The sequence below is a fragment of the Schistocerca serialis genome, chromosome 9 (genome assembly GCF_023864345.2).
Source record: "Schistocerca serialis cubense isolate TAMUIC-IGC-003099 chromosome 9, iqSchSeri2.2, whole genome shotgun sequence".
In the NCBI taxonomy this organism is placed as follows: Eukaryota; Metazoa; Arthropoda; class Insecta; order Orthoptera; family Acrididae; genus Schistocerca; species Schistocerca serialis.
In genome coordinates, this window is record NC_064646.1 from 167041384 (window position 1) to 167056655 (window position 15272).

General features: G+C 45.0%; 1 non-coding gene across 1 annotated transcript; it reads right to left on the minus strand.

The window, feature by feature from the left end:
• Positions 1 to 736: 736 nt before the first annotated feature.
• On the minus strand, positions 737 to 811 carry Trnal-caa (transfer RNA leucine (anticodon CAA)). The gene has a single exon. It is a non-coding gene; the product is annotated as a tRNA-Leu (tRNA).
• Between the last annotated feature and the right edge of the window lie 14461 nt (positions 812 to 15272).

The following is a 15272-nucleotide window of genomic DNA, read 5'->3' on the forward strand; positions in this document are numbered from 1 at the left end:
TTCCCCCGCCGCGCTGCTCCGCTGGCCGACGCACAACACACGCAGCCGCTTAGAGAAGAGAAACACTGGGGCGCCACATCCAAGGTATCACCATCCGATGTACGATTTCGCTCGCAATAATTAAACGGGCCACCTCGCGCTGTGCGTCTCTAGTCAGCTGGGCCAGACGGCGACACGAGATACACACTGCCACGCGTAATCAGACGCCACCGCTGCCGCAGCAGAAGGCTTCGCAAACGACACAGCTGCCGCTCTCCGAGCCAGAACATCGAGTAAGGAAACAGTTGTACATATCTTCAATAAAAGTTTTTTATGTAAAAATGCTGTTTCATTCTACCTCATACCCGAGCCAAGGAAGCAACCACCCTGCCCACATGTTGTTAAGAGAGAAAAATTAACTTATTTAGTATTTTCACCCTGACATAATGCTTTAGAATGCTCATCCTGACAATTGACTAGCATCAAAAGAGAAAATCCAGTTACATTTAGTATCAGAACTGTTACAATTCCGATTTATCCACTTGGCACTCCGTTTTCTAGCTCCAAATGCTAGTGTGTAAACTCAAATATCAACTGTGGACTACAAATAAAAATGGCAATCGATAAATAAACCTATAGGCCATAGCAACCAGCAACCGGAATACCAACATGCTAACCAAAAACGCTACCAGAATGAGATTTTGACTCTGCAACGGAGTGTGCGCTGATATGAAACTTCCTGGCAGATTAAAACTGTGTGCCGGACCGAGACTCGAACTCGGGACCTTTGCCTTTTGCGGGCAAGTGCTCTACCAACTGAGCTACCCAAGCACGACTCACGCCCCGTCCTCACAGCTTTACTTCTGCGAGTTTGAGTCTCGGTCCGGTACACAGTTTTAATCTGCCAGGAAGTTTCAAAAACGCTACCAACTTGTGTACCAACCTAATATAAAGCACTTGTGCCCTCTTGCTACACAAAAAGGACCTTGGATTCGATAAACTGCATGTACATTTCAGCTCTGCACCCATGATTTTTGCATGTAGATGCCGATTTCTGCTGATAAAGCATGGTAAACGGTCGACAGAAACGTATCAGCCTGTTTCAGTTCATTTCTACACGTATGCTCAAAGTGGCTCTGAGCACTATGGGACTTAACATCTGAGGTCATCAGTCCCCTAGAACTTAGAACTACTTAAACCTAACTAACCAAAGGACATCATACGCATCCATCCCCGAGGCAGGATTCGAACCTGTGACCGTAGCAGCGGCGCGGTTCCGGATTGAAGCGCCTAGAACCGCTTGATCATAACGGCAGGCTACAGGTATGCTTTGCAGGCACATGTGTTGGGACATCTTCATTCAAAGGTCTGCTTCTCTCCTGTATAGTCTGTTTTTGTGTCATAACGCAATATACTGACTAAAATTGTGTAGACAGAAAGTTTTCTTTTCAGGTAGCCCAAGACATTTCGTCTTATGCACATACTTCAGCCATGTATTCGTTGTGGATACAGACATGTCAAAGGGGTGAGTAAACATTCTCTGTGTCCAGTTTTGTGATCAAATAAATGTTCTATAAACTGAAATCAAAAAGTCAACACCATCCATGGAAATATGGTACAGTTTCACAATCTCAAGTCTCGGAACATCAGTGTACAACTTATTACCCCAGCTTTGAGAGGCCACTCTGTGAGGATTACAGCAACAGCATCGCCAACAGCATCCTGCATAAATCCTCGCGGTTGATTTTTCTTTATGTCTGCATTAGTATATCAAAATCAGCTCTACCGTTGTGGGTATCTTCATCCAAATCTTCCTCCTCGAGACGATCCATTCTCTAGGAAAGTTCATCATTGCTGTCACCCACTGAAGAAACATTGTCATCATTTTTAAGTTCTTCAATATCAGATACACCACTATTTTCCAGAATTTTTTAAATTTCTTCCACAGTGAGTTTGAGAGGTGGCATGAGCCCCCTCTCATATTTCTATCTTACGATTCTCCTCTCTAATTGCATGCGGTGGAAAGTTGCTATTCCTTCACACGCGGACTTCCCACGCAGCGTCTCTCGTCACCCGGGTGGTCCGGTGACAGGCGGGCTCTTCTGATCTGGAAAGGGTTAAGCCGACGGGTGTGAGGAAGTCGAGTGAATGCTTTGCAGACGCCGACATTGTCAAAAGACACGCCCGGAGGGGTCTGAAGTAGCGGCTGGGCTAGAGGTTCCGTTACTTCACAGAAACTTAGCGAAAACACTTTCTGGCGGGCTACCAGCGAGGCGTGGGAATGACTTGTGTACCCAGGCAGTTGTGGCAGGAAAATTCCTGCGCTTTCTGCAAAATAGTAACTGTGATTGGCTTGCTCAGGGCATAGCTCCGTGACGTAGCAAAATCAGCGCAGAAATTGGCGCCAAGAATCTCCATTGGTGGAATGGTAGTGCTCCAGCAATAGAGTGGAATTTTCCGCCGGTTTTCGAGTTGCTGATTGGAACGTTTAACCACGGCCACTGTCGTGGGGGCGGGAATGTTGTGTGTTCGGCCTGTACGGGTGCTCTAGGTAGTCGGCTTTCACCTTTCGGTCGAGGACGTCGAAGCAACCAGCCATCGCCTCCGGTACGCCAGATCGTGTTCTGGCAGTTAAGAAGACAGTTTGGTAATGTATGTCTGCAGCACCGGCAGATAGGGATTTCCCTAGGTGATAATCAGAGCTCAGCAGAGCGTGCCTGTTCGTCTTTTTCTAACTTTGTTCTGTCTTGAGTAGCAGCAATTAATGTTGGGTTAGCTGTGTGTCTCTCTTAAGATTTGAGTGGCAAGGAATTGGCTCCACATACTACTTCGTCTTAAACCTCACAATCTAGTTTAGGGACAACTTCACCTTCACAGCGTTTGTTTGAGCATCCAATTTGAGCCAATTTGATGTATTATAAATGTTTCATGTGTTTTTGTTTATTATTTTGTGTTTAGTCTTAATAAATCATATTGTTATTTTGGACAGAACTTTCATTCTGTTAATCGGTAGAGCAACCCATCATTTCTCACTATGTTAATGAAACCTTCCTTTATTTAACTTATTTATCAAATTAAATTATTGCAGGTGCCAAACTCTTTTCTACTCCACTTGCAGGGTTGATTACAGTCAGTTCGCGTATATTTTTTAATCCATGTGCAACAGCAAGAGTCGGAGTTAGAATAGGGGGGCTTAGAGCATCATTTACATATGTAGATTCTAGAAGAATTTAGTGTTAAATACACTGCTTGCCCCGGCACCTCGCATAAAATGGTGACCCTTAGCCTCGGATCTTTCCTGTGAATCGCTGATAAGCAAGTATTATTAGTAGAAGGGACACTCAGAATTTTTTTGCTTAATTTTTTATTGATTAATACCCAAGTTTTTTTCTGGTAGTTCCGCATTTAGTTTTAAGTAGCGGCGCATGATTACAGTTTTTGTTTTCAGTGTACATATTCTTTTGTTCATTGTTTTTGTGTTCCTTTGATGGTGTGTCCGTATCACATCACACTTTGTCGGGTTTGTGTGCGGTTTCTGTACCACAACAAATCGTGCGTATAATTACAGCGTTGGAGAGGCGTTGTTGAAGCTTTATGTCTATGTGTAAAAATATATGGAGTAGATTAATTTTATTGTGCATTTTAGATAAACTTATTTTTCATGAATGATAACGAGAAGTAAGGCACGACTATTATCGAGCGAAGCTAAAACAAAAGAGGATAGCATAATGGATAAGGGGCAGTTTACTGACGGGAATAGGTTCGGAGATGAGATGGGCACATTTTTAGCAGGACAGGACGCCAGGGTCATTGATGAGGAAGGTGATTTGGGCGCGATCTCAGAGCAGCGTTGCGACCGTGATTATGATAGTGAAGTAGAGGATGAAACAGAGACAGGCACACAGGTCGAGACGGTAGCAGAAGTTTATAATCAAACGAACGAGAGCAGACAGGGGCTAGCTCGGCCACGTCAGAGCTCTAGCGCCCAGGTGTCCAGAGTTACATCTCCCACGTTTGAAGAGGATCAAAAAGATGACGTAAACCCAATACTGAGCTTCCTACGATCAATGAAAGAAGAAGCTGATGAACAACGTAAGAAGGAGAAGGAAGAAGATGAGAAACAACGTAAGAAGGAGAAGGAAGAAGCTGACGAACAGCGTAAGAAGGACACTCAGGAAATAATTTCGCATATAGGAGAAATTCGAGGGGAATTACTAACAATAAAGAAAGAATGTGGAGAAGTAAAACAAATGTCAATGGCTGCACAAAAAGTAGCAGGCCTGGCCAAAACGGCAGCAATAGCCCCTAATGAAAGTCGCGGAAGCAACTTCTAAATTCGCAGGGCGCTTGCGACGTACAACACAATCCCACTCAAAATCCCTAGCATTCTTAAAAACTCAAGGTAATATCGCGGTTGCAAACACCACGAAACGAATGGAAGAACTAGAGAGTCGGATAGCAAAACTAGAGCAAAACGGGCACACGAGCACTGCGCGTTCGGATACCAATGATTGAATACACAGAATTGTGTCTCCGAGGAAAAGCCCGCCGTGCTCTAGCCCAATGACCGAGTGCGGAACTAACAATGCACACGCAGAAACAGCGAGTAATAGCTCCAATAATTATAGCCCACTTAGGAGAGTGAATTCTGAGTGCCACTTCCACTGTGATACAGAGGTAACACATCACAGTTATCAGCAAGATAGAACAGGACACTCAGCAGACGTGCAAGTATCGGAAACGAGTGACAACACCAGTGCGAGGATCAGACAGGATTTTGATCACAATCACTTCCTGTCGATACTAAAATTCCAGAAGTTCAAAGAAAATGGAGGGTCGATGCATCCGAAGAGCTGGGTGATGCAGTTTACAAATTCATTATCGGCATCATGGCCAACCCAGGCAAAATTAGAATTCATGTGTGGACACATCGAAGGCCAAGCCGCGGAAAAGATGCGGGGTGTGGCAGTGACGTGTCGGACTTATCAGGAATTTGTTGGTGCATTCCTGCGGACCTACTGGTCAAAGGAAACGCAAGACAGGATTAAAGAGGAAATAATATTTTGTCCTGAACTGGAAGTGTCCGGGTATAGGTGCGCAACCAAATTTTTTGATGATTTACTCAAGAAGAATCAGTTTTTAGATAGTCCATATAGCAACGGAGAAGTCATTAAATTTTGCTTTTCCAAATTGCCAGTTAGGTATCAACAGACACTTGTCGGGAAGTGTGGATCTGACATAGACGCATTCAAGAGTCTATTGCGCGAACTCGAAGTAGTCTTTGATAAACAAGACGCAAAGGACAGGAAGAAGGCGCAAAATAACAAATACCACTGGCCAGCAAGGGAAGGCGACAACAGATCGCATAATCGCACTGGTCAGTTAGGAAACCAGGGTTACGGAAATCAAGGTTACGCTATTCAAGGTTATGGAAACCAGAGACACGGAAACCAGAACGTCAGGGAACAGGGTCATGCTAGACAAGGAATCTGGGAGAGGAGGAATAACGAACGGCAAAGCGACCGTAATTGGAGAGAGCGAAACCAAGGACAACAGGAGAACCAGGGGATTGAAATTAGACCTGCAAATCCTAATGCACGTCAGAGGAGGGTGAGTCTGACAAGGGATTGGCGCTAGTCCATAGGACTCCACCACATCTCTCACACAAAGAAGTTCGTGGAATAATAGTAGTTTAAGTGGTGTACATAGTAGAATAGGCAAATATATGAAACTTTCTTCGGGGAACAATAATCGTTGCATTAATAGAGTAAGATTGTAAAAGTACTAGCACGCTGCGTTTTCTCGCATAATAATTTACTGCTGTTAACTTTTTTTGTCCATGTTCGCGATCTCCTCTGTCGTTGCAATAAGAGGCACTACCTTTCCATGAGCAATGTTTTTGTCCTTTCCTATCTGGTGTCCATGTTACGGGATAAAGATGAGTGACGAGATGTCGCACAAACGGGCGCATACAAGAACGTGCTCTTAGAAGCGTTCTGAGAAGTCGTGATACGCTCCATAGCGGCCACAACCAGTTCGGGAGACGTTCATACCAATGCTTGCAGGCACGCGTCAGTGCACTGCAAGATTGTGGTATATTGCGTGATTTCGAGGATGAATATGGGCAGTATAGTTTTTGCAGAGCTGCGCCAGCATCGTTGTCTTGCAAGTCGGGGTGAACCTGTGAGCGTTTGACTCCAATGGTGCCCTAGACGAGAGAAATGCGGGCATAAAGCCTACCATGCCAATGTGCTGGTTGGGGATTTAGCGTGCTGCTCGTGACTGTCACAGACGAATAACCAGGGACTTATACTTGGATATTCGTGACATACTGTGTAGCTGGCGTGTGTAGGGCGACTGAATCCGCAACAGGAACCAGTCCTGGCGTGGTCATATTACATTGCCTCTGGAAAGGTGTGCTTTGATCGCGAAAACCGCATCACATAGAGAAGGAAGTTGCAACTATAAATTTATTGTCGTGTATAGCCATGGCTAACCCAGTCTCTGGAGTTTCAGTGAGGCATAATGAAAACTTGGAGGTCATGTCGTACGGCGCGCACATCACTGTCGTCAATAGCGGCGAGCAGCGAGACATCTCAACGTAGCAGGAATTATGTAAAAGTATTGTATAAGGTAAAAAAAAACAAAAAAAGGTACGATATACTGGGATAAGTTAAACTGTAGGATTTAACAATAACTAGATTAATATTGTGGGGGTTTTCTACCACAAGTGTTTGGCGCGCGCCTGTTGGGATGCTATTTTTCAGGTCACCAAACCACAGACCCGAGATGGAGGGATGACGGGCGAGCGAAAGTAGAATAGTTGCATGTTCTTTATAGCACAGTAAAACTTCGACCTGCATAATAACATAATTTATTCAAAAGACATAGAATGTAGATCGTTGGCAAATGGTAGTTAATTCTTGAGCATGTCTACTGTCGATCTATATAATTAATAGTAATAATAATGCGGGCCCGCACATTTAGTTGTTCATCCAATACATAGCATCAGTTGTCACACACCATATACAATAGTGAGATCGGTCTCTACACAAATATCAAGATAAATTATTTCCATGTCTAAATTTGATACACCAAGATTTCGTTATAATGATAGCCATAGATTACTAACTAGAAAAGTAAAATAAGAGTGTCTGAAATGACAGACCATCAATGTGTCATTACGTAAATTTATTATAACATCGAAGGTCATGGGAAAAAGTTAGGCATAAGATTTTTGTCAGAACTGTGCAGATGACGGGTATCGTGGCAATGCAGAGGCCAGCCAGCGCAAAAACAAGAGGTCTTCAGTTACCTGCAGGAAGGCGAGCGTCCGGTCCTGCAAGCTGACAGTCACCGGGCCGTATACCTGCGGGATTAGGCGGGATCCTCGCCGGGCCACAAGCGAAAGTGAGGCTGGCCGTTGACACTGACACACGACCCACACGCGACAGCCTGCTAGCACTCTGGATGCGGCAGCCGTTTGGAGGGATTCCCTGTGGCAGACCACGTTGTCATGAGTACACGAAGAAGATCACATATCGTGTCAGAACCTGCGCCTCATGTGCCTCAGGACAGAAAGGGACGCTATATACTCACCTGTTTGGGTTTTTACAACTCACTAGCATTGGCCGATCTGCATACACAAAGCAGTATTGTGCCACACTAACAAATGTATGGTCTCATTTCTAACTTCTCACTCTCTATTAGAGAGCAGTTTTAGCAATCGTCGCTCCTAGTTCGATCCTGTATGGATGACCTCACACACTTGTGGAGTCACTCCACGTGCCATCATCCCTCGTCGAACTGCAATATTGGGAAACGTAAAGTACTGTCCAGCGAGAGAAGAGACCTAGACTAGTGATGTATCCCAACAAGTAGACCTCAGAGACAATTAATCGACGTGAGGAGAGCCTATCACTGTGTCTTCCTACCGTACTGCTGTGATCATATGCGTGGGTCTTGGTGCAATCTCAACAGAGTACTGCAGATGCTCCAGCACACCCTATTGCCGTTGCAACAACGTAGCAACAACACCCGACGTTTAGCCCTATGTGATGTCAGTACTGTGGAATTTGTGAAGTGCTTCGAATATTTCTAACAATGTGATTTAGCGCCTCATTCTCAGCACAGTCATGAACTTTGTGCAATGTGCACGCACAACTTGATGCCCCATGAACCTTGTTTTTTTTTTTCTTAAATTTCTTTCTCTAGTGTTGTTTTTGTAATGTATGTTATACCTTGTATGTGTTTGTGTTTTACACTGTAATTCTTATTACAAATTACTGTATTGTTCTCCACACCATGTCTTTTTTTGTATTTATTGATGTGTGTATGCAAACAGTGTGCGTGAAGTCCCCATAAACTGAAGCAGATACCATCACTGTCATTGTGAATGGACCATCAGTTCAGGGAACATTTTGTAAAGGTTATTCTTGCTGCAGGGAGACAGAATGAACCGGAGGTTGTAATTGGATTCTGAAAACTCACAAAGAGATTGTTAACTTAAATAATATCATGTGTGAGTGAGTTCAGGTTAGTTTAATGATACAAATTGTTGTAACATCTTGGGCATTTAATTGCGGAGCACTCCAACTCTGATTGTAAAGAATAAACTGCTCGATATTTGGCTCACATGCCCCGGCCATATTTAGAGTGTGAATGCCTGTGTGAAACGGTGTTTGGAAGGGGCTCCCTGGGTATGGATGTGTGATGTGAGTGTTAGAGTTCCATATTAAGAAGGTGAAGTTGGCTACATCATAAATAATCCTCCCTCTATGAACTGCATTTTTCAGTTGCGGTGATTTTCTTTATAGAGTGTGGCATGTGGAGTCAGTTTGCAAGATATTGTTCTTGGGCGATTGACTCACTACCTTGCTCCTAAGTGAGCCAACCACTCACCAATTACAATCCAAAACGGCATAGGGGCAATGAGAGGTGGCATGAGCCCCCTCTCATATTTCTATCTTACGATTCTCCTCTCTAATTGCATGCGGTGGAAAGTTGCTATTCCTTCACACGCGGACTACCCACGCAGCGTCTCTCGTCACCCGGGTGGTCTGGTGACAGGCGGGCTCTGCTGATCTGGAAAGGGTTAAGCCGACGGGTGTGAGGAAGTCGAGTGAATGCTTTGCAGACGCCAACATTGTCAAAAGACACACCCGGAGGGGTCTGAAGTAGCGGCTGGGCTAGAGGTTCCGTTACTTCACAGAAACTTAGCGAAAACACTTTCTGGCGGGCTACCAGCTAGGCGTGGGAATGACTTGTGTACCCAGGCAGTTGTGGCGGGAAAATTCCCGCGCTTTCTGCAAAATAGTAACTGTGATTGGCTTGCTCAGGGCATAGCTCCGTGACGTAGCAAAATCAGCGCAGAAATTGGCGCCAAGAATCTCCATTGGTGGAATGGTAGTGCTCCAGCAATAGAGTGGAATTTTCCGCCGGTTTTCGAGTTGCTGATTGGAACGTTTAACCACGGCCACTGTCGTGGGGGCGGGAATGTTGTGTGTTCGGCCTGTACAGGTGCTCTAGGTAGTCGGCTCTCGCCTTTCGGTCGAGGATGTCGAAGCAACCAGCCATCGCCTCCGGTACGCCAGATCGTGTTCTGGCAGTTAAGAAGACAGTTTGGTAATGTATGTCTGCAGCACCGGCAGATAGGGATTTCCCTAGGTGATAATCAGAGCTCAGCAGAGCGTGCCTGTTCGTCTTTTTCTAACTTTGTTCTGTCTTGAGTAGCAGCAATTAATGTTGGGTTAGCTGTGTGTCTCTCTTAAGATTTGAGTGGCAAGGAATTGGCTCCACATACCACTTCGTCTTAAACCTCACAATCTAGTTTAGGGACAACTTCACCTTCACAGCGTTTGTTTGAGTATCCAATTTGAGCCAATTTGATGTATTATAAATGTTTCATGTGTTTTTGTTTATTATTTTGTGTTTAGTCTTAATAAATCATATTGTTATTTTGGACAGAACTTTCATTCTGTTAATCGGTAGAGCAACCCATCATTTCTCACTACGTTAATGAAACCTTCCTTTATTTAACTTATTTATCAAATTAAATTATTGCAGGTGCCAAACTCTTTTCTACTCCACTTGCAGGGTTGATTACAGTCAGTTCGCGTATATTTTTTAATCCATGTGCAACAGCAAGAGTCGGAGTTAGAATAGGGGGGCTTAGAGCATCATTTACATATGTAGATTCTAGAAGAATTTAGTGTTAAATACACTGCTTGCCCCGGCACCTCGCAAGTTTTTCTTTATACTTACTGATCATTGTTGAAATATTTCCAAGTAATTACTAACAGCCGACTGTTGTAAAAGTCAGAGCAAAGAAACCAGCACACAAGCAAAAATATGAAGGTGGCTATAGACACATAGTCCATTGTTGTTGACGGTTTTTTGAAATTTTGTCATAGCAACTGCAATTCCGCTAACTTATGATTATATCTACAGTCATGTTCATAAAGGCGGGTACCAGGTTGAGATTCATTGGGAGAGTGCTTAGAAAATGTAGTCCATCAACAAAGGAGGTGGCTTACAAAACACTCGTTCGACCTATACTTGAGTATTGCTCATCAGTGTGGGATCCGTACCAGGTCGGGTTGACGGAGGAGATAGAGAAGATCCAAAGAAGAGCGGCGCGTTTCGTCACTGGGTTATTTGGTAACCGTGATAGCGTTACGGAGATGTTTAATAAACTCAAGTGGCAGACTCTGCAAGAGAGGCGCTCTGCATCGCGGTGTAGCTTGCTCGCCAGGTTTCGAGAGGATGCGTTTCTGGATGAGGTATCGAATATATTGCTTCCCCCTACTTATACTTCCCGAGGAGATCACGAATGTAAAATTAGAGAGATTAGAGCGCGCACGGAGGCTTTCAGACAGTCGTTCTTCCCGCGAACCATACGCGACTGGAACAGGAAAGGGAGGTAATGACAGTGGCACGTAAGGTGCCCTCCGCCACACACCGTTGGGTGGCTTGCGGAGTATCAATGTAGATGTAGATGTAGAAACTAAGGATAATGCTGATACGTGGTGTAACAACGTTCTGGTGGGCGGTTTGCAGGTTTAAATCACCTTGGGGTATGACCATACGGTGCATTTGACCCGCAGTCTTCGCACGGTAGCGCCGGCAGCAGTCCACATACGCAGAGGTGTGTTGGTGCATATCAGAGTACGGTGCAGAGAGTAAGTGTGCAGACGTTTCCGGACGTGCTAATGGTGACTGTATGTTGAAAATGGCTCAAAGAACACATATTGATGACGTTATAGAGGCTGGTCAAACACAGCAGGTCGTAGAATGGGCTCTCCGTGTACCACAAAGTGTGATCTCAATATTATGGCAATGATTCCAGCAGACAGGAAACGTGTCCAGGCGCTACAGTACAGGACGTCCACAGTGTACAACACCACAAGAAGACCATCAGTGCCCGCAGACGGCCACAGAGTACTGCAGGTAGCCTTGCTCAGGACCTTATCGCAGCCACTGGAACAGTTGTCTCCAGACACACAGTCTACAGGCGGCTGAACAGACATGGTTTATTCGCCCGGAGACCTGTAAGGTGCATTCCACTGGCCCTTTGTCACAGGAGAGCCCGTAAAGCCTAGTGTCAAGAACACAGCACATGGTCATTGGAACGGTGGTCCCAGGTTATGTTCACGGACGAGTCCAGACTATTCTCACCGGGTATTCATCTGGTGTGAACCAGGATCAAGGACCAACCCCTTTTTGATGGTGTTGGGTGGGATTATGATTAGTGCATGTACACCCCTGCATGTCTTTGACAGAGGAACTGTAACAGGTCAGGTGTATCGGGACGTCATTTTGCACCAGTATGTCCGCCTTCTCAGGGGTGCAGTGGGTCCCACCTTCCTCCTGATGAACGATAACGCACGGCCCCACCGAGCTGCCATCGTGGAGGCGTACTTTGAAGCAGAAGATATCAGGCGAATGGAGTGGCCTGCCTGTTCTCTAGACCTAAACTCCATCGCTTGGGCTGCTCTCGGTCGACGTATCGCTGCACGTCTTCAAACCCCTACGACACTTCAGGAACTCCGACAGGCACTGGTGTAAGAATGGGAGTCTATACCCCAGCAGCTGCTCGACCACCTGATCCAGAGTATGCCAACCCATTGTGCGGCCTGTGTATGTGTGCATGGTGATCATATCCTATACTGGTGTCGGGATACATGCGTAGGAAACAGTGGCGTTTTGTAGCACATGTGTTTCTCAACTTATCACCAATACTGTGGACTTACAGATCTGTATCGTGTGTGTTCCCTATGTGCCTATGCTATTATCGCCAGTTTTGTGCTGTGCCACGTTGTGTGACACCACATTCTGCAATTATCCTTAATTTATGAGCATGAGTGTAGTTTTGAAATTAAGGAAACTTCTTTCAGCAGAAAAAAAACAGAATTTCGCATAGAGTATGCATTCTAAAAAGACCGGTCAACAAAAGGCGTTGATATGCAGACTCGTAGAAGAGAATATTCACTGCAAAGTAAGCAATGTCCAGTGCCTTGCAATGCTTTTAGAATGCCTATATCGCCTGAAAATAAAATCGGCCACTTCAGCGGACAAATACACCGAAAGGGTTAAGACGCGGAACGAAGTCCACACGATTCACAGATAGACGGTGCTCTGGACTTCCTGAAATCTCCTTGATGACTATGAGGTCAATGGGGGCATCCAACCACAAAGTTAAATTACAAAACAAAATACGCCAAATCCTGAAAAAGTGGATCCCCCGATAGACGGCATAAACCTTAGGGAAATGAATGAGGCGAAAAGACAAATCGTTGTTTTAAATATCATAACCGTCAGAAGGATGATGAATAAGTGTTCTAAAAAAAAAAAAAAAAAAAAAAAAAAAAGGCAAGGAACACGTGCATGGCAAAATGGTGCTATCCACAACCGGCGTCGAGGCAACTGCGGTGAACCATGTGTCATAAGTGACAGGGGCTGCTGAGAAGTGTTCGAGCGAATAGACATGCAGCTGTTGGACGACTGACTGCCCAGGTGGACCAACGGGCTACCAGCAGTGTATCCTCGACTATCGTCCAGTGAACGTTGCTGACTATTGATTGGCCTTTGCAGCGGACGCCTGGTTCATGCACTCATACTGACTTCTGCTCATCAGCGACGAAGGCTCTCCAATACCGCAGCTGGACATCTACTGAGGGCAACAGGTAGCCTTTTCAGATGAATCACGTTGTATGCCCCACCGGACAGATGGCCGTTGCCGTGTACGGCGAGAAACGTCTGAAAGCAAACTTTTTGCAGCAATCGCCGGAAGGGCCCAGGACGGAGGAGGGTGTGTTGTGGTCTGGGCAATGTTTCTGTGATCTCGTCATTCTGGGAGCCACAATGTATCAACACAAGAACGTATCTGTCCCTGGGGACAATGACCATCCATACATGCAGACTGTTTATCCTCGGCGCATTAGCATCTACCAGCACGACACTACAATGGGCCATGCAGCTCGCAGTGTACGTGTGCGGTTCGAAGAGCACCAGGATGGGTTTACCGTGCTGCCCTGGCCACCAAACTCCACGGATTTAAACCTAGTCGAGAATGTGTGTGACAACCTCGATCGCACTCCACAGATTCTCAACCGAGAAACCTGACGCAGCTGGCTACAGTGCTGGAGTTGTCATTGGTCCACATCCCTGTTTGTATCTTTCAGAACTTCCAGAATTTCTTCCTCATTTTAAGTTGTATATGAAGGGCTTATTTCAATAGTGGTACAAGTCCATTACCTCCACTTTTCTGCCTATAATGCTTCTGAAATTAATGATCCAAACAAATAGAAAGAAAGGTTCATCTCTAGCAAGAAGTCATATGCTTGAATATTTCTGATATCTCAACTGCAGACTCTGTATCTCTAAATGAACAAAAATGGACTTGTACCACTATTGAAAGAAGCCCTTCATATTTGATAGTTCTTTTAGCCAGGTTTGTGCTATTTACCTTCGCTAGTCTTGCTTTTTACGTCCTCTTTGTTTCTTTCTTCGTGTGTTACTTTGCTTCCAAGGTAGCACAATTCATTCACTTCCTCTACAGCGTTGTTCCCCGTTTTTCCCTATATCTTACGCCTATTTTCCTGAGAATTCCGAAAATCTTGCATCAGCTTACACTTTTCTGAAGTCTTGTTTCCACTTCCATTATCGAGGGCATCGTCAGAACTGTCTATATGGTATCTTTAAAAACTAAGCTTCGTCCGAACTGGCCTTGAAAGCCCAATTGTACGGACCGACCGCCGAGTCATCTTCAGGCCACAGGCGTCACTGGATGCGGATATCGAGCGCATGTGATCAGTACACCGCTCTTCCAACCTTTGTTAGCTTTCGTGACCAGAGCCGCTACTTCTGAGTCAAGGCTGAGTGCACCCAGCTTGCCAACAGCGCTCGGCATACCCGGACGGTCAACCATCCAAATGCTAATCGGGTCCGACAGTGCTTAACTTCGGTGAGTTGACGGGAACTGGTGTTACCATTGTGGCAAGGCAGTTGCCACCAGACGTCTTTACCTTTCCTAAACTGAAACTGACCGTCATTTAACAGATCTTCAATTTTCTTCTCTACACGTCAGCATATCATTCGCGTCAGCAGTTTGGATGCATTAACTTTTACCCTGAATGTTCGATAGTTCTCGCACTTATCTGCTCTTTTCTCATCTTCGGAACTGTGCCCATGATATTTCTCCGAAAGTCTCATTGTATCCCTCCACACACATACATTCTGTAAACCAACTCGAATAGTCGTTCGATTTCCAGTACAATAAACATAGCGCAAAAGTAAGCGTTAGACGACTCTGCAGGTCGATCTAGTTCCACAATCTTTATCTGAGATTCATATTCATTGGCTTCGCCAACCCACAACCAAAATATCAGCTTCAAACCCACCCTGGATCTCTGGCTACGCTGTCACAAACAATATTTCAGAAGGGATTCATTACTACACTCTAGCAAATTTTTTATGGTATACTATACGCAAGCAAGAATATTCTCCTTCTGATATTGCCTTTTCCGTCACTCGCATGTTTTAACTTTTGTATATGGTCTCTGCTTGAAGTACGCTTCCTCGAGAGTGAGCATTCCCTCTCTTTTGTTATTATGCCAAAAGATGGCTTGCACCAGCGGCAACACTTTGAACATTAGCTTACGTCACACTATTTCGTTGCCTAAGTTTAAGTTTGTGTAGTGCTGAGTAATCAAAATAGCCTATAGATTCAAATAAATGCAAGTAATGCCTTCGAGTGGGCCTTATGGTGTAAATAATTCCAGATACATCGCTTA